Source organism: Delphinapterus leucas, chromosome 20, assembly GCF_059928025.1.
Source record: "Delphinapterus leucas isolate spDelLeu-1000000601 "Yukka" chromosome 20, BTC_Dleu_Yukka2, whole genome shotgun sequence".
Taxonomy (NCBI): domain Eukaryota; kingdom Metazoa; phylum Chordata; class Mammalia; order Artiodactyla; family Monodontidae; genus Delphinapterus; species Delphinapterus leucas.
In genome coordinates this window covers 50,754,330-50,779,678 of record NC_143148.1, presented here as the reverse complement: position 1 = coordinate 50,779,678, position 25,349 = coordinate 50,754,330, and the positions used below count along the sequence as shown (strand labels likewise).

The following is a 25,349-nucleotide window of genomic DNA, read 5'->3' as shown; positions in this document are numbered from 1 at the left end:
ACCTTCGCAGCTTACAGTTCTCAGAGAAAGCTAAATGTAAGGTGGGAGCAAAAATATGCGCCTGAGACGTATATTTACAACTTGGGGAAGAAGAATCCAGGTGGAGGAAGAGGAAGTACAAAAACTATGGGCCCGTAGCCAAAACGGAGTTGATACATTTGAGGAACTGGGAGGCATTTGCGTGTAGTAGGCAAAGGGCAGCGGGCTGTGAGGGAGCAGAGAAACTTCAGGAACCAAGGTATATAAAGCTTGGACAGCCGTGGTTTCATTTGGAATATAGTTGAAGCTGTGGAACATTTCTAAACAAGACTGTAAGATATTATGACTTATATCTTTTAAAAATTCACTCTGGGGCTTCCCTGGTGGCGCAGTGGTTGAGAGTCCGCCTGCCGATGCGGGGGACGCGGGTTCGCGCCCCGGTCCGGGAAGATCCCACGTGCCGCGGAGCGGCTGGGCCCGTGAGCCATGGCCGCTGAGCCTGCGCGTCCGCAACGGGAGAGGCCACAACAGTGAGAGGCCCGCGTACCGCAAAAAAAAAAAAAAATCACTCTGGGGTCTGGTAGAGAATAGATTATAGAGGACAAAAGTAGAGGCGGAAGTGGGTTAGGAGGCTATGCTGTCAGGCTGTGAGTTAGAGTAGATCCTCAGTGAATTGTGTAGAAATACTACATAGTTCATTCTCCTAACGTGCTTGAGTTGAAGAAAACGATGGATTACTCTGAAGCTAGCTGAAAAGAAGCCATTGCTACCCCTGGAGAGTTACAGACTCTTCTTGAACTTCAGGATTAGCTTGTGATGTCATCAGCTCTTATGCCTGTGGGTGGGTGTGGCAGCTTCTGCACAGCTTGGTTTGTGCAAACTTACAGCACTGCCGAACAGAGCACACGGACGAAAGGGAGAAGCCTGGTGCCTTAAAGAGAGGAGCCTTCTGTCAGTTGAAGGCCATTTATTAAAAAAATAATTAACCCAGAGGTACAAAGGGGTACAAAGACCAGTGGAAGAGGGGGTGGGAAACTGGAGAAATGAAAACAAGTCCTGAGGTGTCATGGTTCCCAGCAGGAGCTGAACCAGGTGCTGGGGGGGAAGTGAGGACAGCAGGGCACACGCTTCTTCAGGGCAGCTGGATCCATCTTGTGCGAGACTCAAGTCATGGACACGACCCACCCCAAGGGGACTACTTAGCATCAGGCGGCCTAAGCTAATTTGCAAACTCCTGACATTCTTAGAGTAACTGCAAGCCAATTTGGCCAAGGGCAAATGACTGCCAATGGTGAAGTCATTTTGCAGAATTTTCCTTGCTTACCCAAATCCTACAGCTGAAGGAAATAAGAGAAATTTAAGCAGTATATTGGACTCCCAGAGCAAAAGTCCTAAGGTAGAAAATGAACACCAACTTACAGAACCTTAGCCCTTTTCAGAAACCCATGGATTTAATGAATTCCAGCTTCTCTCCCCAGCTGACCCCAGTTTTCTTCCCTTCATTCCAGGCCTGGGGCTGCGAATTAGGTTTTTAAAAGTGTAGCTGAGCCTGCTTGTTGCCCACAGGCAAAGAAGCTCTGGTCGGTGGAGAGGAGTTATAAGGAGGTCTGTTTTAGCTCAGAATTGGGGAAAAAAATGTTTTAGTAACCATAGCTGCCCCACAGTGGACAGACTGCCTTGTGAAATAATAATAATAAGAGGTTAACATTTATTGAGCATATACTATGCGTCAGACACTAAGTGCTTCACGCGCATTATTTTATTTGGTCCACAGCAGAGCTCGTTTTGCAGATGAAGAAACTATAGAAGGATGGAAGTTATGTGTCTGAGGTCACATAATTATTCTACCTCTTATCCCTGGGGTAAACAGAGACTGCACGTTTGAAAGAATGAATGAAGGAATGAATTTAATTAAGCTCCAGAAGTAGTTTTTGAAAAGCTACTCTGCGCCAGGCATAGTGTTAGGCATTTGGGAGTAAACAAAGACCAGGATGGTCTAGATTGTGGCTGGAAGATCTTTCCAGACTAATGGGAACGATTTAGGAGGTACTTTAGAATTTATAACATTAAACATTTACAAAATTCCCAAAAATGTGGTGACAGCATTTGGTTGCATTTTCAGGTGGAGATGGATTTAGGAAAGACTTCCTGCATGAAAATGGCATTTCAACTAGACATAGAAAGATCATCTGGAGGGAAGTTGGAGACAGCTTGGGGACCGAGGAGTATTCCAAAGTATGGCATTTACCTTTTATTCATGTAATTCATAAAATTCATACATTTTATTCCTGAGTGTGAGGAATTCACGAGTGTTTTTTCTAGGAGGGGGTGATCTGAAAGTACCAAGAATGATCTGCTAGCTAGAAATGAAGAGATTTGGTTAAAAGCAAGAGTGACGGTCAGAGGCCAGTTCGATGTCCAGGAGAGTGGGAACAAGACCCTGGGTAGGAGTGATACGAGTTGGAGGAGAGGGGCAGGCGGCTGGAAGAAAGCTTTTAGAGGTAGCATCAATGAGTCGGAAGTAGGCAGACTGACAAGGAAGACGGAACCAATGATGCTTCTTAGGTTTTGAAACCGATTAACTTGGAGGATGGTGGTGCCATAAATTAGGGACAGGAGACACTTTGGGGCCCTGAAGTCTGGGAGAAAGAAAAAGGAAGGAAAATTTGATCATGGATTCACCACGAGCATGAAAAACACTTCTCTTGCTTCCCTGCTTTCCAACCATGGTGGGGGGGGGGGGTGTTGCTGATTGCTGTGTCCTAGTAGTCTGTGTAGCCAACTAGCATGTGTTAACTATACCAAGTATTTCCCAGGTACCACCGATGCCACGAACAAGACAACTTCAATCCTTGCCCTCCTGGATTGCCCAAGTAACTATTAGCAAATGACAATTGCGGTAAAATCTCTGAAGGAAGGATGTTAGCTTGAACAAGGCTTTGGCTAGGCTTCCGTGAGAAATGCAATTCCAGTTGATACCTGAATGGTAATGATACCTGGAATACATGTTTTAACTCACATGCTCTGTTTTCTTGTGATTGGAATAAAAAGCAAAAGATGTGGGCACTTGAAGCTGCTTGGACCTATACACCCCAACTTTTGATGAAATTCTCAATGCAGGCATAAAAGGTCTCATTGGTGGGAGGTGCTGACCACGTCTGTCTTCAATGTCTGCCCTTCCTGCTGTTGACTGGACCCACTACCTTGTCAGTTGGCCTTAGGTTGCCTGGGTTATTCTTAAATTAAATTCTGAAAACACGCTTCATTTTCTCCGAAGCAATGACTTGGGGGAGACCAGAAATGATGCTGTGGTCAGAGAATGACACTGGAATGTAGGACTGAGGGCTGAGACTCTGGCTGGAGATCACTCAGCCTGCCCACAAGTCTAAAAATGCACAGTTTGACTGTGATGCTGGAAAATATCTCCTCATGTGTTGGCTTCTGCCAACAGAAAAGAGAAAGCCCAAATCACGGATGGCAGCAATATTATTAATTCAGGAATCTTAGCGCTCCAGCCTCGCTCATTTTGCCCTAATGATTAAAAAAAAAATCATTTCACAGTGAATTTGTCCTGTGCAGTTTAGTGAGAAAAGGGGAGGAAAAAGGGAAGGAAGGAGGCAGAAGGGTAGACTGAGATCACTCTCTGGGGACCCTTCAGAAATACCGTGGCCCCTCCCGGGGCACCAGGCTGAAGTGGATTTGAAGGTTTATCCGTCTATGCCACTTCTGTCATCTTTCCTGGGATGTGGCCTTGTCGGTTTTGTTGTCGGATGCCTTTTCCTCGTGGTGGAAGTGTGTGCCAAGGTTGATCCAAGGGGCTTGGAACTGGGCTGAGCTTTTCATCCCCACGATCAAAACATCTTAGCACCCTTCAGTTTTCTTATTGTAGAAAACAAAAGCACATTTTTGCCTGTAGAGATCATTGGACCCCCAAAGGGGTATTCAGTCTAGTATCAATCCGATAAAATACCAGCCACCGGGGGGGAAAGGGCAATGTTCATATCGAATTCTTCTTTATTTTCCTTTGTTCATGTATGATCTAGAATTGCTGAGATCTTCAAGGTATCTTTCATTGCAAGTTCTTTTTACAGGTGACATATGTCTTCATTCATTACCTGAGCACCTGCTGGATGCATGGTAATGGGTTGGGTCTGGTGAGCAATACAAAGTTAGCAGACATACGTTTCTTCCAAGACTATGAGTTTCTTGAGGGCAGGAAGTAAGGTGAACATAAATCCTTCTTTAGGAGGTTAAGATGTGGAGGTTATTACAACAACAGAAGACCTTTGTTGTTATCCTATCATTTGGCAAGCACTGTGCTATACTAGGCTCTGGGGACCTCTGCTTTGTCATCAGAGAGATTGCCGTTAAAGCTCTCTGGGGCTTGGGGAGCAAGAATTCACTTCTGGCTAGAGAATGGGAGAAAGCTCCTTGGAGGTGGTGTGACAGAGCTGAGTCTGAAAGAACAAGAAATGGTTTTTATAGGCAGAGAGGGTGGGGTGGGGGATTTGAAGTTGGGGAGATGGCCAGGGTGAAAATAGGGAGGCGCCTGGCTGGGATGAACCTTTACAGAGAGCGGTGGTCATGTATCTTATAGGTATGACTGCCTCTGCTTTAAAAAATCTTTTATTAAAATAGCAATATAAAAACACATATAAATCACATGCACAGCTCAAGGAATGTTCATTAACTGGATACACTCCCATAACCCACATCCAGATGATCAAGAAACAGAACACTATAAGCCCCCATCACTCAAGTTCCATTACACACCTCAGGGTAAACTCTCTCCTGACTTTGAGCAGCACAGATTGGTCTCGCTTGTCTTTGAATATTATATAAGTGGACTTACATAGAGGGCTGTTTTTAGGTTTCTGTCGTCCTCGCTCCACATCCCATTGTGAGATTCATCCTGTTGATGTGTGCGGCTGTGGTCTGCTCTCATTCGCTGCTGCCTTGTATTCCGTGGTATAATCGTTCGACACTGTATTTATCCACTGCGCTCTTGGTGGCATTTGGGTTGTTTCCGCTTTGGGGAAATTATGAATACACTTCTATGCGCATTCCTGTATAACGTCTATGGATGAACACATTGCTGCATTTCTGTTGAGTATATATCTAAGAATGGAATTTCTGGATTGTAGGCTTGAAAATCCCCTTTTAATAACAAAAACTCCCATCTCATATGATTCTAATTATGCTTTTAATATTCCTGGGTTGGGAAATATACAATGATAAATATCTCCCGTGAATTCAATAACACTTTTGAATCAACTGGTACATTATCAGTCACAGAAGTAGATGTCCGTGATGTATGTTGTCTGCAGACAAGGTTCAATGTACATATGGATACACAGACCCCTTGCAATACCTCTGAGTACCCAGTTGGGAGCCACAGACTTAGGTGAATCGTGGGGCGTGAGGCTAAGGAACAGTCGTCCGTTGAGTTCAGTGACGTTGCTGCTTCTCTGCACCAAGCCTCTAGTCTGAAATCTAGTGGAATTTTTCCTTCTCTCTCTTTCTTTTTCCCTGAGAAAGCACACATGTGCGCCCCTAACTATACTACAGCTAAGACATTATTAGGAAGATGGTGTGACCAAATGGAATGATGATGACTTTGGAGGGGGATCTGGGCTTGAACCCACAACCTGCCACTTATTAGTTGTGTGAATAAGGTAAGGGATGAATTTTCTATGAGCCTCAGTATACTCATCTGTAAAATGGAAATGAGAATACCTACCTAGTATAAGGATCATGATAATCAAATCAGTGGCCATATTGTAAATGTCTAACACTCTGTCTTCTCCCTGAATGATGACTGCAGCATTGTTTTCATGGTCATTGCATCATCTTTTCCTACCTGTGTGTCTTCTCCTTGGGGTTAGGTTCTTCTAGGGGCACGTAGTACTCTTGTTTTGTCTCCTAACGCCTGCCCACCTCCTTATTATTCCCATAACTAAGGAGAAACATTTTTTTACTGAAGTATAGTTAATGTACAATGTTGTTAGTTTCAGGTGTACAGCAAAGTGATTCAGATATATAATACATACGTATGTGTTCTTTTTCAGATTCTTTTTCCATTTTAGGTTATTACAAAATATTGAATATAGTTCCCTGTGCCTGTTAATCTCAAACTCCTAACTTATCCCTCCTCCCCTTTCCCCTTTGGTAGCCATAAGTTTGTTTTCTGTGTCTGTGAGTCTATTTCTGTTTTGTAAATAAGTTCATTTGTATCATTTTGTTTTAGATTCCACATACAAGTGATATATGATATTTGTCTTTCTCTGTTCTAACTTACTTCACTTAGTATGATAATCTCTAGGTCCATCCATGTTGCTGCAAGTGGCATTATTTCACTCTTTTTTATGGCTGAGTAATATTCCATTGTACATATGTACCACATCTTGATCCATTCATCTGTCGAGGGACATTTAGGTTGCTTCCATGTCTCGGCTATTGTAAATAATGCAGCTATGAACATTGGGGTGAATGTATCTTTTTGAATTAACATTTTCGCCAGATATATGCCCAGGAGTGGGATTGCTGGATCATATGGTAACTCTATTTTTAGTTTTTTAAGGAACCTCCACACTGTTCTCCATAGTGGCTGCATCAATTTACATTCCCACCAACAGTGCAGGCGGGTTCCCTTTTCTAAGGAGAAACATTTTGATTGCTCAGCCCCACGTGCCCCAGGCATCTTTCCTTGTCATATCTAAACAAATATTTTGTGTCCATGATCCATTTTCATTAGCCCTGCTGGTGGCCAGAGCGAATTTGATAAGTTCATTTTAGCCTGCGTGCCTGTGGTCGATTATGACTTCACCAGTTCCCCATCTCCCTAGACAGTTGCCTTCCATGTTTTAATCCAGAGAAAAGAATGGTGGACTTTTCAGTCCCATGGCAGGCTTCTGAGGGAGTCATTTTTGGTCAAAGGGGACTTTTTCCATCACTCTCTCAAAACATTCCCTGTAGGAGACCCCCTGTGTAATCCACAGAGGGGGGTTTGCACCTGCAGGGTGATGAGCTGTATTGTGTAGGTAGAATGTCCATGGAGAGATGCTTAGTGGGACGCTTGGGTGGAAATGGGAGGATGAGCTGGTGTTGCCATTAGCAGGAGCTCCACGGTGTGAGGTCAAGATGACAGAGAACAACATTTTCACATGGACTCCCCGCCCTTCAAAACAAAATCTGGTTTCAGAGCTAAGCTAGTGGAGAGTCAGATGGTCTGGTCATTTGTCTGGGATTGAGGTCAGACCCCAAGATGGTGGGAAGTTTCTGGCAATGGTTATGATGAGAGCTGAGGATCGAGAAGGCAGTTAGGAAGGAGTGACAGGTCACACCCTCATGGGGCACAAGAGCGGGACTTCTGGGAATGGATTTCTAGGCAGCCGTGACTTTTGATGAAGAGCAGTCAGATGTAGTTGTGTTTTGAAGCACACAACTGTGGATCCAGTCAGTCCTGAAAATATTCAGAGCGGAGCAGACGGATTCTAACAACTTATTCATCTATTTGTAATGCCTGTTCTGACTGTTGTCCAACTGGCCTTAGACAGCATCAGTCTCCCCCAAGGTGAAAGGCAAGGGCTGCATTTTCTCTACCTTACTAGATATTTCTCTCCTCCCAGCTTTCTAAGCGTAGGTCTCCTGAAACTCCTGTAGACTCTCTCCCTCTCCCCCGCTCTCTGTCTCTCTGTGTCTCTCTCTGTGTCTCCCTCCCTCCCTGTGAAAATGTAAGTTTCTCTCATGAGCTTTCAACCGTAAATGTCCACCCTCGGCATACAGAGTGTGCAAACTTTAAATATGGGAAAATATCGCAATCACCAAAATCAAATGTTAGTTTCTTGAAAATCCTTCCATTAAAACAATCAGAAAATGCTTATCTGCTTGCTTGATATCAAGTAATGTTTGAAAAGCATATATCAAAGTCCTCTTGTAATTTCAGGGTTTGGAAATTAAAGGGGAAAAGAAGTTGCTGGGGAAAATGTGTTAGAGTTTACTGAGCCCCAAATATCTGGAAAGCAGTTTGAGATCCTTGGCCAAACTTAGAGCTCTGGCTGGGTTTTCCTACCCCTGCTATTGACAGCTAATTTCTTGAGCAATTTATTCACTGTTTTCAAAAAAAAAAAAAAAAAAATTGGCCGCCCGGAGCCACCTCAGATGTGCAGCCTATTCAGAAATTCCTCAGTTCAACTTTCTTAAGCTTTTCTGTTTCCTTCGTAGCTCTCAAAGAACATTCTAGCAACATGACTGATTATTTGTCTGTGACCTTTCACCAGTGGGCACAAAAATGGAGAAGCCCTGCTTCTGAAGATAAGGCAAAAATGCTTTATCTCTAACGCAGCCTTATTTCTCAAAAAACATTTAAAAAAATTTTTTTAGTGTCAGAAGGAAGAAAAAGCTTAAACTCTTTTGATTTTGACAGTAGAATTTAACTGCTGGTCTCTAGAGAAAATGTCTATGTCTGCTGAAAACTTGGAATCTGGAGCTTGAATCCGATTTCATTTGTAAAAAACCCAGTCATTAGGACAGAGGATTTTTAAGGCAGTGAAATTACTCTGTATGATACTGTAATGATGGATACATGTCACGATACATTTTTCCAAACCCACAGAATGTACAACATCAAGAGTGAACCCTCGTGTGCTATACAGCAGGGAACTGTACCCAACATTCTGTAATAGCCTGTACGGGAAAAGAATCTTAAAAAAAAAAAAGAGTGGATATATGTATATGTAAAACTGATTCACTTTGCTGACCGCCTGCAACTAACACAACAATGTAAATCAACTATACTCCAATAAAAATTAAAAAAAAAAAAGAGTGAACCTTCATGCAAATTATGGATGTTGAGTGATAAGGATGTACCAGTGTAGCCGCACTGATTTTAATGTGGGTCCCACTGTAGCGGGGATGTTGCTAATGGGGGAGCTATGCAAGTGTGAGGGCAGGGGGTATATGGGAAATCTTTGCACTCTCTGCACATGTTTGCCATGAACCTAAAACTGCTCTAAAAAAATTAAATCTTAAAAAAAAATCACCTATTTAGTGTCTGAACTAGACCTTAGATCTAGGTCATTGTGCGTAAGTTGCTCTGTGAATAACTCTTTGTGTTCCTGCAAAAGAAAGCCTCGAGAGGAGAGTCACTAGGAGACTGACCCTGGGAAGCACAGGTGAAGAAGTAGGGTTAGGGGCGTGGGGGGAGGGGAAAAGCCACTAAGAGGGCCCCTCGAGAGCAGAGCTTCGAGGTGGGCAGAGCCAGTGATGGAAAGCATAGGCACCCTGGGTTGGGAAGCTGTCAGTGAGCTGGAAATAGCCCAGGTCAAGGAAGTCCAGGTGGCTCAGGGGGAGACAGGGAGGCATTGGCAGACTGTGCTTCCTTACCTTGGGCAAAGTACATCACACCCTAAGCCCCCATTTTCTGATCTTTCACAAGAAGGAATTGCGTTTCCACACTGGGTCCCCCGGATGACGGGTATTCCTGAACAGAACAGCTCCTTGGTCAAGTAAGTTTAGGAAGTATTAGGTTAAACTATGTGTGTGTGTGTGTGTGCGCGCGTATTCAACTGCAGAACATCTCAGAGCCTTTAATATCTAAGTGTGGGAGAGCGTGGATGGTGATTTTCTAAGATATTTGATCATGGACCCCCCATTATTGTTATTTTTTCTGACAACATCTGTTAACGTCCTGAGGATCTAATGGTCTGCGGTGTACGGTTTGGGACATGCCACACTCGACAGGTACACAAGTCCAGCCCACCTCCAGGGTTAACTGATAAACAAAAATTTTGGTTTCAGAGGACATTCAGAAGGCTGGAATCTGAAGGATTCCTGGCTCCCAAATCCCATTTTCGTCTTTTTTTTATCCACTGGACTTCTGAGTCGGTTTTCTTTTGGCAAGAGTTTTCTGGAGTAAATACAAAACAGGAAAACTAGTCTATTTAGGAGAAGGTGCTGGAAAGTCATATTGTGGGCGTGGTAGGGACAATTACAGGGGCGAAGGATCAAGAGAGCTGTGCTCCCAGTTCTACTGTAAAAACTCCTCCATGGCTTTGGGTGGGTGTTTTCAACCCTCATCTCACCTTAGAATTACCCGGGGAGCTTTTAAAGGAAGACCTATGCTTGAGACTCCCTCCTGGAGAGAACGATGTGATTGGTCCAAGAGAGAGCCTGGGCATCTCTATTTTTTTAAAGTTCCTCAGGTGATTCTCATGTATAGTTAGGGTGGAGACCTACTTTCTTGGAAGAAGAGTTTTATTTCTTGTTTCTTTTTCTTCAGTGTTTTGGAATGTTGTCAGAGAATCGTATAGGCCAAAATTTGCTTAAATTGTGATAAAAAAATAAAGACTCTCAGGATGTGATATTTCCAAGGGAAGACAGAGGGGAACTAACATTTGTGATTGCTCTGCTGTGCAGAAGACCCTGTGTATATATCCTTTTATTACACACACACACACACACACACACACACACAAATCTTGTGAAGAAGGCTATTTTGAAACTGATTTGCTCACAGGGACTCTGAATTCAATTCCTACTGCTGCTGTGCAAATTCCCACAAGTTTAATGGCTCAGAACAGCACACATTTATTACTTTACAATTCTGGAAGTCAGAGGTCCAAAATGAGCCTTAGTGGGCTACAGTCCAGGTGTTGGCAGGGCTGTTCCTTCTGGAAGCTCTAGGAGGGTCTAGGGGCTTTTCGAGCCCTGAAAGGAGCTGCCTGCATTCCTTGGCTGTGGTCCCTTCCTGCATCTTCAAAGCCAGCAATGTCCAGCTGAGTCCTCCGCATGCTGGCATCTCTCTGGTTCTCTTCTGTCTCCTTTTTCCCCATTTAAAGACCGTGTGATTACATTTGGCCCATCTGGAAAATCCGAGATAATCTCCCCATGTTAATGTCAGCTGATTAGCAACCTTAATTCCATCTGAAATCTTAATTCCCTTTTTGCCATGAAACCTCGCATGTTCTCAGGTTCCAGGGGTTAGGATGTGGACATCTTTGTGGTGTCTGTTATTCAGCCAATCCAGACACTGAGGTTCCTGCTCTGTGTTTGAAGCTGGGATGATTGTCAGAGCTCAGCCTTCAGGTCACAGCACTATGGAGCCATTTGCTTCATGGTTACTTTCAAAAACATTCCTTAATTGATTTGTGAAAACATATCATGGTGAAACTGGGGGCAAGTCTTTTAACCATTCTGATATGACCTCAGTTCACTGTTCTGTCCATCTCACTGGGATGACATCAGAGTACAATGTATATGGAAACCTACTTCATAAGTAATAAACCACCAACCCCGCTAAGAGACGGTCATTAACACAGATCACACCAGTGGGGGAACCAGAATACAATTTTTGCTTCATTCACTCAGTAAGTAGTCCACTAGGCCATAAGCTTATTGAAGGTACGGACTGGATCTTATCTATGCTTCTCCTCCAGTCTAACCAATTCCAAAACAGAGGCGAAATTCCATACTTGCTGCAGAATTGAGAAATAGGTAAAAGGCTGGGTGGAAGATTGCTAAAACCCAAGAGGAATGCAGGAGTAGATAAGCTGAAGTTTCTTGCCTTGGGGAATTAAAGAGCTAGAAGAGGCAAATGGAAACATGCAAATAGTAGAGTGGAATCTAGTATTATAAGAGAAGCAGAAGGAAACAGTTCTGGAGTTTCCAAGGACGGAGATTTCAGGACTGAATTGAGGAAATCAGGCAATGCTTAATTGACACTGTGACATCGGGTGACAGGGCTTTTAAAATTCATGGAACTCACTTCCCATCCCAGGGTAGACATTGCTAATCAATCTTGGACTCTTTCCCACCAAGCCAATGCTTAGGACCACCCACTCATTGTTTGAAATTGACAAGTAGGTTGAGCCCCATTTATCCTATTGGATTCTAGGTAGGATTTCTCTACTGGCAGTTCAGGAGATAAATTTTGCCTGAAACTCACTGATAGCAAAGTGTTATCTTAAGGTCCCCTTGGGCATCTGTAGTAAAGCAGCTCACTGTTTGTAGATTTCTCTGGATGAACGTTCCCAGCAGCGCAAAACTTTCTTTATGCCTCAGCACAAATTTTGTTCTGATTGAGAGCCAGGGTTGGAAGGCTCTGTTTATACCCACAACCATGTAATTTAAGGGTCTGTTGCTGACCCCGTTGGTAAGAAGCATGCACTTTGAAAGCACACTGACATATGAGTAACCACAGCCTGAAACAATGGCCCACTTGTGAATCTGTTTGCACATAACTGCTCACTGCTCTGTCGTAAAATCTTGGTGACAATGTGATGAGGTACATCCCCAAGTTTGTTCAGAGGACACCCTGTGTGTCTCCATCCTCGGCATGGCAAGGGAGGATTCCCCAGACAGAAGCTTTTGGGTTAATGTAGAGGGCATGAGGAGAGAATAACCCTGGAGGGTGACAGGGCCTTATTCCCTGTTCTGTAAAGGTCTTACTCCTCAGCACTTGAGAGAGGACTTCTCCCATTAAACACAATTCACTTGACCCTGAGCCTGTGACAAAACTGAAGGATAGGATTATGCAGACTCACTTGGCATGGTCTCTTTCTGCTCTGAAACCATGACATGTCATTTACTTTTCAGCAAAATCATGCAGAAACCTGTGGTCCAGAATATTCACCTGAAAAAAACAAGTCTCTCTTCAGCTGAGGGTTTCCATCTTTTAAAAGTGGAAAGCATTTTTTAAAAAGCATTTTTACCTTCATCATAACTGCGAATAATTTTCTGTGTGTTGCTACAGATATACAGTATTGTTATCAGACCGATGGGTAGTTATCTGGGAGGATAATCTGTGCTTCCACAGAAAGGAGAACAGCATCCTGACCTGGATCCATAGGCTCCAAAGTAGGAGATTGGTCTGTTGTTGTTTTTTTTTAATCCATTCTCCTGTTTATCTGCAGGAATTCGATCAATAATAGCCAGGTGATTGCCTCCTATTTTCACTTATCAGCCACTTAGTGGGAGCTTTGAGCTGGTTCTCCAGGTAAGAAAAGTGTAGTGAGGACGCTTAACTGGGCATTCCAGGTACTGATTCTGGCTGATTTAAGCAGAAAAGGATTTATTAAAAGGGTATTTTTAGGAGGGCTAAAAACCAGGCTCAGATTTACACAGAGACAAAGATCAAAACCATACCCTAGAACTGATTTGGCAAAAAAGCACAAGCCCTGAATACTTGGACTTACAGCCCTGTAGTTGTGTCCTGGGAGCTCAAGTTTGCCGCAGCCTCTATTGCTGCCTGAGGTGGTCCCACTTCCTGGTACCGCTGGGTCCTGTTTCAGAGTCCATTGTGGGTGCATCTGATTGGCAGAGCCTGGGTCACGTGTTCACACTGTAGCTGCAAGGGAGTCTGGGAAAAGGAGTACCTGACATTTGCAGCTTCTGTAGTGGGACACAGGGAGAATTCTCCAAACTTAGAAGAAAGTTGAGATGCTGGGAAGCCAACAAGGTTGAAAAGTGTCTACCAGAAGGGATTCAAGACAGAGTCACCAGGATGTGCACAATCATAGCTGCATAAAAGATCACTCAGACACAGCCTGGCCCTCTCAGATCTTATAGTTCATTAGAGAGGGTGGGTCACGGCCTGTTCTGACTTATCTTACAGTTATTCTTGCACAATTCAGTAAATAAAGGTATTTGGAGGCTAGAGAAGACAGATGTAATAGCTTGAAAATTATTACAGTATTTTGAAATAGAATTTAGATATAATTATTTGAAAGCAGCACCTGCGTTTTTAAAAATGTATCACAAGAGAATGGTGAGTGGGTGTTAGACTTATCTTCCGTGGCACAATTTTTTTCCCATTTTTTGAGAAAACTGGGCTTTGGAGAATGGAGTACTTGTGAGGAGATGACCCTCTTCTGATGGATATGTGGATCTTGCATTTCTAAATTTGTTTAGAGAGATGCCCAATAAAGCCTCAGCCTAAGGAGGAATAGGAGGTGAGGCTACAAGTGAATTTTATTCCTGCTGTTAGTCAACCACGGAAGAGATGGGTCTAGGCAAACCACAAAGGAGACATCGATCTCTCGCTTTTGGGCTCAGTGTTTAGGTAGAGCATATAAGATCTCAGCTACGTAGGCATGAACTGCTAGGTGCTTAGAGTTAAAGAGAGACGAGAAGTTTGGAGTTGCCTTCAGCTACGTGGAGCCACAAGCTGACAGTGAACTGGTCATTCTCGGTAAACAGATTATCTGCATTCTAGGTATTCTTGGTTTTGGTGTTGATTTCTCTTTTAGCAAAGTCGGATGCGACTCTTCTGACGTTGTCTCAGTTAAGTTATGGGGTATAAAGAGAAGGGTCTTTTGTCCACATTTAGGCTAAAGTATGAGTCATTTCTCCTGCTCCAACACTACCCAAGGCCAGTGGGGTGGTCGCACCAGGACTCCTATAAGAAATATAAATCTTAGGACAGAGTCAGAGCTGCAAAGTCTAGCTATCCTTCTCAACCTAAATCTCCTTGCAGTGGTGAGCTTGATGGTTCCAAATGTTATAACTGATAAAGACGAGAAAGAGGGAGTTCTTTATATTACATATGAGAAGTGAGGGAGCGTATAGCCCTAGAGAAGATGACGAAGCACCAAATAAGATGTGGCACTTGCCACGTCAGCCCTCAGCACTCGGTTGTACCAAAAGCTGGGGAAGAATACTGTTCAACGCCATTACCCTCTGTCCTCTCCATAAAAGGAGAGGTTTTTTTTATTTTATTTTATTTTTTTTAACATCTTAAAAGGAGAGTTTTTGTGGTACTCTTTGGAAGAAAGACTTATTCTTTCTTAAAGATGTTGTCCCAAATCACTCTCGCTTCTAATTGGTAGTGGTGGCATTTGGCAAATCCTCTGGTTTGGCCACTTTTGCAAGGTTTGCTTGATTTCACAATTGCGGTTTTTCTGCAGGATGACATTATTTGATCTAGTAATTTTCATGCAAATGAAAGATTGAAAGGACAGGCCGCAGAGTGAGATACCAATGTCCTACATTTTGTGTGGAAATCAATTTAAAGGAGGGCTAAAACCCCAGTGGACAAGACTGTTGACTAGACATTCCTTGTAAGAAATACAGTTGAGAAAAACTGAAAAAAAGACTGATGGCTGAGTGCTGACCACAACCCAGACATCTGTCATAGTTTCCCCCCCGACCCCCCAGCAAATCCTCACTACAGCCTTACAAGGAAGGGATTATTATTGTATTATTGACAGTTTATGGATGAGTTAAACCTGGTAAAACCCTTCTGGTAGAAACCTGCAGAGAGGTTTAGCGTTTTCTCTCCCTGCCAGCCTCTCCAGAGCCATCTCACACCACCTTCTTTCTCCCTCTCTGTTTTCTAGCCACATGGATCTTCTTCCATTTCTTTGGTTTTTGCCTGGCCTCCTTCCACCACAGGACCCTGGGGTGTTCTCCTCCTTTTGGGATATTCTCTTTGTATTCTTACCATACCCTTTGCTTAGTTATTGCCAGTTTCTCCTCCTGGTATCCATGTGTTCCAGCAGGACGTCCCTGCCATTCCATTTCCACAGCAGGTTTCTACTTTGTAGCACATTCCTCTCCTTCAGGGCCTTCTTCCTGGTTTATAACTTGACCTCATTGAAATCATCCCCCCACACCGTCCCCCCAGGGACAGCTCCCCCATTAGACGGTAAGCTCCACGAGAGCAAAGTCCATGCCGGGCTTTGCTCACTGTGCATCCCCAGCCCCGTCACACCGAGTGCCATATCACTGGTCCTCAGTATTTGTTAAAGGAGCAAAGGAGGTACATTTAGAGCAACGTTCTCAGAGGCTTACTGATAATTTAGTGGCAGAGCTGAAATTCAGACCTAGTCTCTTGGATTCCTAAGTCAGTAAATACTGGTGTAAGGATGTGCACTCTGGCCTGAGGACCCGTGTTTGAATCCTAATGGTATCACTCCCTAGCTTTGTGATCTTGGGTGGATTAATTAACCTTCTGTGACAAAGCTTCTTTATTTTTAAAAGGTGGTTAATAAAAGTAGCTGCCTCAAAGAGTTCCTGTGCCCGGTGCTGCGTCATCACCAGTGTTATCGTACCATCCTCCTCTATTAGGATATATGTAGCCAGTGATTATATAGCATGACAAGGGAAGTATGTACACAGTGCCTTGGATGAGGAACCTCTGAATGCTGTCCAGGGGCATCAGACCAGGATTAACTTCCTAGAAATGTTAGCAGTGGAGCTTGGTCTTAAACTAGACTCAGAGAGAGGCATTAAAGACCACTCAGAACCTCCACTTCTGGCAACCTGGCAGATTGAATTTGGAGGCTGCCTATTGTGGATTGAATTATGTCCTTCCCCCAAATTCATACACTGAAGTTCTAATCCCTAGTATTTCAGAAGGTGACTGTATTTGATGAAAGGGACTTTAAATAAGTAATTAAGTTAAAAGGAGGTCATTAGGTGGGCCCCAATCCAGTAGAACTGGTGGCCTTCTGAGGAGAGGATTTGGACACAGACATGCACGGAGAGAAGACCATATGAAGACACAGGGAGAATATGGCCACCCGTGAGGCAAGGAGAGAGGCCTCAGAGGAAACCAGTCGTGCCTACACCTTGCTCGTGGACCTCTAGCCTCCAGAATAGGGAGGAAATTAATTTCTGTTATTTAGGCCCCTCAATCTGTGGTACTTTGTTATGACAGCCCTAGCAAACTGACACAGTGACCCTATGGGCAGTGCAAGGCTGGAATTTGGGATGGAGACCCTCACATAAAACCAGGAAGTGCTGCTTCAGTGTGAAAGGGGCAGTAGAAAACCTGTGCTCCCTAGTTGGAGGAACAACCAGGAGCTTGATGCTGTTTGGGGGTCTGTATAGGGGAAAAAACCTTCCCAACAGGAAACAAAGTCACACGTTTCTGCCATACTTGGGTGAATAATCTGAATTTTCACTATCAAGTTGTCATTGGAATTTGATTCACAAAATAATTGGTCTTAAAAATAATGGTGGCGGGCTTCCCTGGTGGCGCAGTGGTTGGGAGTCCGCCTGCCGATGCAGGGGACGCGGGTTCGTGCCCCAGTCCGGGAAGATCCCACATGCCGCGGAGCAGCTGGGCCCGTGAGCCATGGCCGCTGGGCCTGCGCGTCCGGAGCCTGTGCTCCGCAAGGGGAGAGGCCACAACAGTGAGAGGCCCGCGTACCACAAAAAAAAAAAAAAAAAAAAAAAAAAATGGTGGTAGAATTAAATCTAAATATTTTGATAATCATAATAGATGTAAATTTCTTAGTTCATGTATTAAAAGATAGCAATTCTTAGACTGGGAAAAAAATCTGCCACTTTTTGTTTACAAGAGATATTTTAAATGTATCATAACATGGAAAAGTTGAAAGTCAAAGGATGGAAAAATATATATCAGGCAAAACTAAAATGGTCATATTAATGTTGGACAGAACAGATTGTAAGGTAAAACACATTATTCGGATTCGTCTAATCCTAATAAAAGGAAATCACTAACCAGAAAGGAACTAGAAAGTTGACCCTGAATGTGTATAAGTAACAAGATAATCACAAAATATTTAAAACAGAAAATGGACGGAATTACAAGGAGAAATGGGCAAATACAAAACTGTACTAATAGATTGAAGCATATTTCTTGTAGATACCAATAGATTAAACAGACAGACATCAGTGAAAATACAGATCTGAGCAACACAGTTATGTAATGGGCACATATAGAAGGCCATATGTTTGGCAATTTTAATGCATCACTTCAAACAGAGCATTGCTCAACTAAAAAAAAAAAAAATCCATGGTGGAATTTAGAAAATATTTAGAACCAAATAACAATACAAACACTATATATCAAACACTTGAGGGACAGGCCGATATGGCATTTAGAGTGAAATCTCGGGCTTTACATTAACAGATAAGAAAGATTAGATTCAAAATTAATTAAAAATCATTCAACTAAAGGATATGGGACCATCCACCAAAATGAACCAGCTGATGCTTTGGGTTGTCTGTCTTTGACCTCCTTGCCGCCAGTGATGCCTCTCTTCACACTAGTCTACTGTCTTTTGTCATTGTTCCATCTTAGATCTTGCCATCTCAAGATCCGTATCTTAAATCTTCCAAGTTTGTTTCTGCCCCGGAGTCTTTGCACTTAACTCTCCCCTCTACCTGGAATCTTCTTCCTCATTTCATTTAGGGTTCTTCCCAAAGGTTTCTTCCTCAGTGATGGCTTCCTTGACTCTTTTATTCAAATAGTACCTCTGACCATCATTCTTTATCCTTAGACTATAGAACATATATGTAATATAATAAGAAATCATTAGTGATACCTATCATCCATCTCTCTCTCTCTCTCTCTCTCTCTCCATCCATCTATCTATGTCTATCATTTCTGCTTATTTATTACCCCCACTGGAGTGTAAGCTCTGTGAGTCCATGGTTGTTGTCTGTCTTATTCACAGTGGTAGCTTCAGCATTTAGAACTGAACCTGGTGACTGATAAGGCTTAGAAATATTTTTGATGAAATCAATGGATGAATTAATCTACGCCATTCATAAAAATACAAAATATCTGATTTGAAGGGAAAAATTATTCATAATTTCTCTCCAATAATTGAATTTCTCCTTTGGAATGTTTTATAAAAGTAAATCTTTTAAGTGCCACGCACAATTACGAAATACATTCCCGGGACCTTATACTTTTATAAAACCGTAACTGAATGTGTAGTTTTGATGACATTTGACTGGGAAAGCACAGTATTTTTATGTGAGTTGACATTATCACTTTCAAGTCTTCTTCTAAAACATATCCTTGATAAGAAAATCACAGCTGGGGAGAGTAAGGAAGCGCCTTCAGTTCATTTGTTTGGGAATTAATTATTATGTCATTATTTAAAGTATCAGCAGTCTACTTTACCCAAGAAAACGTGTTTTCTATTATATAAAAAATTTTACTATTTGACATTGTATGCACTTTTAGAAGTTGCATTTGTAGTTTATAGTTTTTGGATGACACCCCTTAAAATTTGTAATCATATTGTTGAAAACTGTTTTATGGCCTGAAAGTACTATATATTGCGAAAGCTAGGCAGAAAAAAAATACTATCTTTTGTAGCACCAAGCCCTCTTTAAACCAGTTATTTGAATTTTTTTCCTATTGTGGAAGGGACATGTAAACAACAAAAAAATTAAATGTTTGCCTAGAAAATGATGCTTGGTAACATTTAACCATTCCTCTCCCCATCTTGCTTTCAATGGTAGTTCTGGGGCCAACACACTCACTGTGGTTCAGTGTATCTTATTCCAACACAGATTGGCTTGGGTCCCTGCCCAGTTGTCCTGGAGAAATACAAAATCAGGGATCAGCACAAGTTTTCATGAGGCCTGAAGAATTGTTCCCATGTGTATTTCTCCTTCATTTCTTTCCCCCTTCTCGTCCCGATTGTGTTCAAACCTGCTCTCTGGTCCTCTTTCAAGATCTCATCTCAAAAGATCCCCCAGTATCAAGAGAGCTTATTTTTATCTGCATATATGTTTAAAGTTTGCCAAAATTGAAGGTACCTTGAGGAGGCCAAATTTTTCCTATTGAGAGTTCCCAGAAAGATTTTGCAAGGATTGCAAAAAAGCTTCCCTTGTACCACGTCTCAGAATAGGCTGGGTTATGCTGAAGGAACAACCCCTCCATCTTGATGGCCTCAAAGAACAGAGGCTTGCTTCTTGCTCTGTCTACATGCTTGTATTAGTCAGGGTTCTCCGGAGAAACAGAACCGGTAATAGACACACATATTTATTATGAGGAATTGGCTTATACAATGACAGAGGATGAAAAGTCTGGTGGTCTACTCTTTGCAGGCTGGAGACCGAGGAAAGCTGATGGTATAATTGAGTCTGAATCTGAAGGCTTGAGAGCTAGGGGAGCCTATGGTGTAAATCCCAGTCTGAGGGCAGGAGAAGATGAAATGAGCTCACACATCGAGGCAGGAGAAAAAGGGGCAGATTCCTCCTTTCTTTGCCTTTTATTCTATTCTGGCCTCAGTGGATTGGAAGATGCCCACCCGTGTTGGGAAGGGCCATCTGCTTTACTGGCTTCATGAGTTCAAATGCTAATCTCATTCAGAAACACCCTTGCAGATACACCTAGAAATAATGTTTAATCTGGGCATCCCGTGGCCAGTCAAGTTGACACATGAAATTAACCATCACGGTTTTTATCGTGGGTAGACTGAAGGCTTTAAGCCACATCCCTGTAAGCCCCAAACTGATACTGCACCTACCATGTAGAATGATTCAGGCCACGTGGTTGATGCAGTTAAGTCACAAACTGCCTCTTAGAGCTTTGTGTCTCTTCAGTTCCAATAGCATTGGCCCATCAAGTCCCCTGGCCACACTTACCTTAAAGGGACTGGGCAAATGTCGGTTCAGTGTCTTTCTACCTTGCTCAGAAGGAGAGAGAATTGTTTAACTCTAATGATTGCCTGCCACGCCATATCTAGTTGCTTGGGAGGAGCAGTCTAGAGCACCCTATTGTGAAGTCTTGAGTACTGTGTCTGTCCTCGCTTATCAAGCAAGGCTGCGATTAGTCAGCCTTATCTGTAATGCCAGAGTCAGGACCGTGGAATCACATGGGCTGGGTAGTTCAACCTTTCCTGGATGGCCAGCATCGGTGCTTTTAAGAAGCACAAAATCTCCATGGAGATTTCGACAAATACTACAGAGGCTCAGGTTTCATCACTAAAGTCTTTTTCCTAAAGTTCAACGTTATTCTCTCTCTCTAATTTTATCTGTCAGATATGCTCCACCAGAACAAAAGGAGAATATGGCAATAATTTTCTAGTCCCAGCAGTGAGAGAAGAGTATGAATCCTGCTGTAGATATAAATTCTGATAACTAGTGAAGAGTTCTCTGCCTTATGGCAGAAAAAGGAGATCCATGGCTTGGACTAATTATCCCTCTAGGCCAATATAGCGTATAAGATTTCATCTCATATAATAACTCTGATTGATTGGATGGGGCTGCCTCGAGTACTCTGTGGGACGGATACAGGGCCGCATCAGAGCTTATCATGAAAAGTGCACAGTGATTGATTAACAGTGTCTGTCATTGGTTCAGTAAAGGTAATAGTGGAACACATGTCAACTGTTTGTCTTTGCTATTCCACATCATCATTTCCCACGCATCTTCCCCTTTATTGGGGATTACATTCTGATCTAACAATTACTAATTTGTGTCCGTGTGTTCCTTGCTATTTGGGTAGGTACGATCTGAATGACAGACATCTATTTTTCAGTCACTAGATAGGTGTTTTCTTCAGAGTAAAGAAAAAACAAAACAAACAAATAAAGCCAGAAACTAAAACCAGAAGTTTGACGTTATGATTTATATTAATCGTTTAGGAGTTTGATTAAATTGAGTCAGTTCCAGAGTCACAATCAACTGATAATGTAAATTCCTTCATGTGAAAATCTGACCTTGAGTGTGATCTTCCCAGAAGACATTCCCTGTTTGGGAAACTGGTCAGCTTACTTCTCTGACATCACTATATTCTTTCTTTCCAAAATAATTCGGAATACTTCAATAATTGTCAACTGGATGGCATCAGAGGTGGAACCAATGTGAAATAACTCATTATGACCAGAATGGAAGAAAAAACACAGCAGAAGAAGTTCAAGGGAAAAAAAAAAATAAGCCAGCGTGAAGGGTAAGTGATACTCTGCTAATTTATCAAGATTAGGCTGAATATCTCTAAGGTCAGTAAGGAATGAAAGGCTGGAGTATTCCAAACAGCTGCTTGGGCCTTATTTTACCATCAATGTGTGATTTAGGGGCTGAGAAAATACATGCTTTCTTGGCTCCAGAAGAGACATTTAGTATTAGGCTTCTTTCTCCACCTTTAAAGACAAGATGAGGTTGGGCTGTCTTTGCAATGTGATCGTTGATCATTGGAAATAAGTATTTGACAGGTGCTGCAGTTACAGACACCCTTATAAGCTAATGAGAGATGGGCTATATGTCAAGAGAAATTAGGAGAACATTTCAATCTGCCCAGTTACATGACTAAAAGAAAAATATTTCATTTTCTCATATTCTTCATGACTAAAATTTTTTTATAATCTCATAAATCTTCAAACTCATAGTGTATACCAGTAACTTAACCATAAATATATTTCCAGGATGTAATGATATTTATCTAAGGAGACCGAGTCTCTGGCCAGCTGCCTGCCTGTACTATTTAGGGAGCCTTTCCCAAACCCTTTGATTTAACCCATTATACTCCCAAATGCTGCCTAGCATAATTTAACAATAAATAAACAATTCCACTGGCAACTTTCATTCACATTTTATGTAACATAAATATGTAATTTTAAAGGTCTTATAATATGATCTATACCAATTTAGAATTATAGAAAGTTAGAGATTGATTTCTTTAACATGTGCTTTTTAAACAGGGATAATATTTCTCCCAAGAGGGTGAAAATTGGTTCTTAAATATTAACTGGTTTGTGGCTCTCCAAAGAGCCACAGCACATACACAGATATACAGTATATATCTGTGGTATTAAAATTTCAGGGAGAAGAGGTATGATTAGGTGAAAAAAAATGTCAGAAAACAGCTTCTCAAGGAGGCAATAATAAAAAGGTTGAGAAACACCACTCTATCTCAATAATTTTGGAATTAATAATAGCTTTAATAATAACATTTGTTGTCTGTTTACCATGGACCAGGTTCTGTTTTAAGTGTGATACTGAGATTACCTCGTTCTCCCCGCCCACCTCCCACTTCACAACCCTCCTCTCCCCATGTAGCGTAGGTGGTTTTGTGTGTTCTTTTACATATGAATGTGGGGGTGCTACACCGAGAAGCATAAAGAGGACTAGAGAAGTAGTCAAGGCATTTGACCAAGCTCATCCAACTAGTAAGAGGCAGAGCTAGGATTTTAACCTAGACTGTCTGTCTTCAACCTCTTAACATGCACTTCATTGCCCTGTCCACCAGCTGCCTGTTCCACAGGTCAAAAGACGAAAGCCCAGAAAGGGCTTGTTGTCCTTCATCACCAGTCGGGCTAATCCTGGACTTAAGACACATGCTATCCATCCAGGATAGCAACTTGTCCAGGATGTTGTCTAATACCATTTTTCTGCCGCTAGGGTTCTTTGGATACAGCGTCCTTCTTGTCTTGGTAATGGGACAATTGACAATTGACAAAGGCCAATTAAATCAAGTCAGTTGAGGGTTGTTTAATTCTTCTGTATCCTTGCTGATTTGTTGCTGTTGTTTAATCATGCTATCTATTGTTGAAGTCTTCAGATACAATTGTGGATTTCTCTGTCTCTCCTTCTCATTCTGTTCATTTTTCCTTCGTGTATTTTGTAACTGTTTTTAGGTGAATACACACTTGATTGTTATGTCTCTCTGTCAGCCGACCTTTTAATCATTATACCACGTTCCTCTTTATTTCTGCTAATTTTGCTTGTTCTGAAGTGTACTTTGTCCGATATCCATAGAGTCACTCCACCTGTTTTTTTTTTGATTAGTATTTTCATGGTACATCTTTTTCCATCCCTTTATTACTACTTACCTACAGCATTATATTTAAAAGTGTGTCTTGTAGAGGACATATCCTTGGATCTTATTTTTAAAATGTACTCTGACAATAACTGTTTTGAAATACTGTGATTAGTCTACTTACATTTCACGCGTAGGTGATGATGTGTTTGGATTTAGGTGGACCATTCCGGTTTCTTAGTTTTCTGTTTCTTCCTTCTGTTTTTCATTTATAGGTTTCCTCTTTTCTGCTTTATTCTGGATTATTCGATTTTTTTTTTTTAGTATTCTACTTTAACTTTTCTATTGAGATTTTTACTGTATCACTTTAAAAGTTTTTTTGTGTTTTTTTGTTTCTTTTGTAGTTGTTGATTACAATAGAAAATATAATATAGTATAACATGATACAATATAATATACTTAGCTTTTCACTTTCCACTCAGAATTAATATTTTCAACTTCAAATGGAGTATAGAAACCTAACTACAATACAGGTACTTTTACCTTTCCCCTCTTTATTTATATGTAGTGTATTTATCATATGTATTTATACACATATTTATATATATTATATGTAATATATGTATAGTAATTATCATATGTATATTTGCATCATATGTATAATTACATCTATAGACATTGAAAACTCCATCAGTCAGTGTTATAATTTTTATGCTAACCATCATACATATTTTGGCCAACTAAAGAGGAGCAGACTACTTTATTTTATTTACTGAGATGGTTACCATTTCTTGTGCTCCTCCTGCATTCTTGATGTTCCACGTTTCCTCCCAGTATCATTTCCCTTCTGTCTAAAGAACCTCCTTTAACATGTCTTTCAGAGAAGGTTCTGGTGACAATGAATCCTCTTAATTTTCCTTCATCTCAGAATGTCTTTATTCCACCTCCATTTGTGAAGGACATTTTTACTGGGTGTAGAATTCTGGGTTGACAGTTCTTTACCTGCAGAAATTTTTAAAAGTTCTCATTCCTCTGGTGTCCATGGATTCTGATCAGAAATCTATAGAAATTTGAATTGTTGTTCCCTTATATGTGCCTTTTTCCTCTAGCTGCTTTTAAGAGGTTTTTCTTTGTCTTTAGTTTTCAAGTCATGTTATGATATGTCTGGGTATGATTATTTAAAAATTTATTGTGTTTAGTGTTTGCTGAAGATAGAGAGGAAAAAATGTAATGGCTAGTTGCCTAATGCTGTTGGAATCATGCTCTCTGGTCAGGGAAAAGGATTCCCTTTCCTCAGTTTTAGGCATCTTCCCAGTCTGCTGCTGCTGTTGCAATGTGACAGGATTGCCCAGCAGCTGGGACAGAAACTTTAAATAAAGAAAAAGGGACTTCTCTTACTGTCTCTGATCCTTGCAGCCCCCTTTCCTAATCCTTGGGTCAGAATACCGGTGTTCACACCAATGTCCACTTCTGGGTTCGAGCTGTGTGTGTGTCTGGGCTGGGTGACACTCAGGAGAAAAAGTGGGGGTCTTACCACCAGTTTGGTGATAACTTCCAATTCCGCTTCCCTGATCTGCCTGCTACCATATATTTCTTAGATAACTGCTCCACGCATTCTGTCCAGGGTTGATATTTGCATTCAGTGGAAAGACAGGCTGGAGTGTGATTACCCCAGCTTGCCCAGAATTGATTGCAATCAGTTTTGTTTGTTTCTTTGTTTATATTGAGATATAGCTGACTTATAATATTATCTTAGTTTCAGGTGTACAACATAGTGATTCAATATTTTTATAGATTATGCTCCTTTTAAAGGTATTACAAAATAATGGCTATATTTCCCTGTGATGTAGAATATGTTCTTGTAGCTTATTTATTTTATACATAGTAGTTTGTACCTCTTAAT

At 41.7% G+C, this 25,349-nt stretch overlaps 1 long non-coding RNA gene across 1 annotated transcript in view; it reads left to right on the top strand.

The window, feature by feature from the left end:
- The window catches only part of LOC111179484 (uncharacterized), a 68,686-nt gene extending 65,182 nt beyond the window's left edge, over positions 1 to 3,504 (top strand). The window contains exon 3 of the long non-coding RNA XR_016391031.1: positions 2,102 to 3,504. This is a non-coding gene — a long non-coding RNA (uncharacterized LOC111179484). The remainder of the gene's footprint in view (positions 1 to 2,101) is intronic.
- The last annotated feature ends 21,845 nt before the right edge of the window (positions 3,505 to 25,349 follow it).